Below are 3220 nucleotides of genomic sequence, written 5' to 3'. Positions count from 1 at the left end.
GAATTTGTAGTATACAACAATGTTTTCCCTACCACATGAACACAGAAATATTCAAAAATAAAGTCATGGCAAGTGCCCCGTACAGAGGAATTGTGTCTTCAAATAAATGAAGATTTTGTTTTTAGAGGGTTATAGCATTGAACACCAAAAGTATTTAGTGTATTGTAACCTATTAGAGAAATTTATTTTTACTGAAATGTGTTTTTCTTTCATATTATTATCATCCCATCCATATTGCACCACTATATTAAGTTTGGCTGGATTAGCTGTCCATTTGGCCATTCTGTATCATATTTTCACACGCGGGTGTTTTCAGTCCGAAGAAGGCCATATTAGGCTGTTAAGCTTAACTGCCCCTTTAAGATTAAAGCTGTTGTGTTCAATATCTGCCAACAAAATACCAAAACAAACCAAAAAAGACATGCAAGTGGGGCTAATGTGTGGTGGGGAAAGACTTGATTATATTGTTAGATATTTTCACTTTTCAAGCAATTTTTTGATAATGTCTTTTTTGGTGTTTTTTTTTAATCATCCCCAAAATGCCAATTCACGCAAAAAAACAATCAATTTCATCCAAGACAATAAAACTAATTAGTCAAAATGAGAGATCAAAGCTACTTTGAAGTGTTAGAACTCAATAAGCTTCCAATAACTTGTTATTTCACACCAATAAAGTGTACAATCTTGAAAGCGCCTTGTCGATCGGTGCCCATTTATTTACCAGCCGCCAATGAAATATTCTAGCATATAATGTCATGGGTGCCTTTTTTAACTGCAGCAGATGGTCAACGCATTGCCAGGCTCTCATTAGAGGTTCAAGACAATACAAATTTTCATATTTTGGACAAAAATATGTACTTTAGGCTATTTTATGGTGGCAATCTGGTCCAAATGGGGAGTTTTAACCAGCGAAAGAATACAATGCTCATTTGTTGGGGGGGCGGGGGGGGGGGGGGGGTTTAATTGAAGGAAGGAAAGTTAAATTGAACAAAAAAACACATATGTAGGCAAGCATTATAAGCTTAGCAATGATGTTCCATGTAGTAACAGGGTAGAAAGGCAGTTCAGATCAAGGCAGTGTCCTGAAAGGGGTTTCTAGTACTTCTTTGGGGACACAGCTTCCTGCAGGAATTCTCAACACAACAAATATCAATGATTCATGTCACCCTTTCTATGCAAAGACAAAAGAATAAGGACAATACTGTCATTAAATCACTGAGATGAGAGAAGCATGTACCAAATAACAAACAAAAACAAGTTGCTGAAAGTGCCAATTTTGTCAAAAAAATCCCTCTAAGGTAAATGATGAAGGGGACACTTGCTATAAACAATCCTATGTTTAAGTAAGGCGCGACACCATTTTAAGCCGGAACCATGAATAAAGCATATTGTGAGAAAACAATACAAAAAAACAAGCTAATTGTAGGGTAACAAGTAGCAAATCAACTCAGCTGTACTGCATACATGCTCAGGAACAAGGATAACCCTGTTAAGTGCCAACTTCAGCTGCCAACAAAGCACGAGCTTTACATGTCAGGACGCGGAACTATCAATACAAACTGCGAGGAGAACATGACGGCAAGGGTGTGAGTGACCACCATCCTGATTATGACAGTCTTTCACACCTCTAAAGCATCATACATATGCTTATTTGCTTGTGTACATGATAACAAAATGATATTATTACCTGTTTGCCATCAACAACCCTTATCCAGTGGCCCTTGACTTAGTCGCAGACATTACTCTTCCTGAAAAAGTCAAAATACCCAATAGAAAAAGATTAAAAAAATGAAACAAAAACAAGCATTTATGTATTTTAAGTGTACTTTTATGAATAATATGAAGTGATAAAATCTTGCTCATTCATGATTGTACTAAATATGAAGGCTGGCTCAGTTAAGCATCTGCTGCACTGTCCATACTGTAAAAAAATGGCTGCCATTCCATGTCGGTGAAATGGGGCTCTGTTTGAATGTTCATGCTTTTCGCAAAAGTTTAGTTGCCTTACTCGATCACGGAGTCCCTGGCGTTGAATTCTAACTTTATGTAACACATTAACGCGACACGGTCAACCAATATGCGGTTGAATTTAAGTCGGAAAGCAATTTAGCCCTTATTCCACTATATAAGGGGTGGGGGGTCAACTTGAAAAACAACTATTCCAGGTCAAATAAGCTGAATTCATGCATTTAATGCACTTATTTTTCTTCTCTTTTGCTAAGAAATGACCAAAATCTGCTTTGCCAGTCATATTTTGCACTGCAGATGATATTTCATTTTTATCATAAGTTAGTTTAGGTCACAAATACCAAAAAGATTCCTGCACAAATCAATGTAAAAGCACATAACTTTAACAAAAAATAAAGTCAAACTTTTGCGCGTAGACACCCCCATAAACCATACCTTTTCTTAAGAGCATCCAAGCCGCAATGATTTAAACAATAAAAAAACATAGGTCATCCAATATGTAAGAAAGAACTCAATGCAATCAGCGGCCACTGTTTTATGGCCATCTTTTTACCGGCATCTCTCCAGTTGATGATGGTTTACCGCCAAACTGTCAAGGTTAGTAGTCTCCAACCTAAAAGCAAAACAGGGAATTTGTAGTATAAAAAATGTTTTCCTACCACATGAACACAGAAATATTCAAAAATAAAGTCATGGCAAGTGCCCGTACAGAGAATTGTGTCTTCAAATAAATGAAGATTTGTTTTTAGGGGTATGCATTGAACACCAAAGTATTTAGTGTATGTAACCTATTAGAGAAATTATTTTACTGAAATGTGTTTCTTTAATATATTATCATCCATCCATATGTGCAACCAAATTAAGTTTGGCTGGATTAGCTGTCCATTTGCCATTCTGTATCATATTTTCACACGCGGGTGTTTTCAGTCCGAAGAAGGCCATATTAGGCCTGTTAAAGCTTAACTGCCCCTTTAAGATTAAAAGCTGGTGTTGTGTTCAACTCTGCAAACAAAATACCAACAAACCAAAAAGACATGCAAGTGGGGCTAATGGTGGTGGGGAAAGAATGAATTTGTTAGATATTTTCACTCTAAGCAATGTTTGATAATGTCTTTTTTGTGTGTTTGTTTTTTTTTAATCATCCAAAAATGCCAATTTCAAACGCAAAAAACATCCAATTTCATCCAAGACCAAACTAATTAGTCAAATGAGAGATCAAAGATACTTTGAGTGTTAGAAATCAATAAGCTTC

This window comes from Dreissena polymorpha, chromosome 15 (assembly GCF_020536995.1).
Source record: "Dreissena polymorpha isolate Duluth1 chromosome 15, UMN_Dpol_1.0, whole genome shotgun sequence".
In the NCBI taxonomy this organism is placed as follows: domain Eukaryota; kingdom Metazoa; phylum Mollusca; class Bivalvia; order Myida; family Dreissenidae; genus Dreissena; species Dreissena polymorpha.
Note: the sequence above shows the minus strand (reverse complement) of the source record.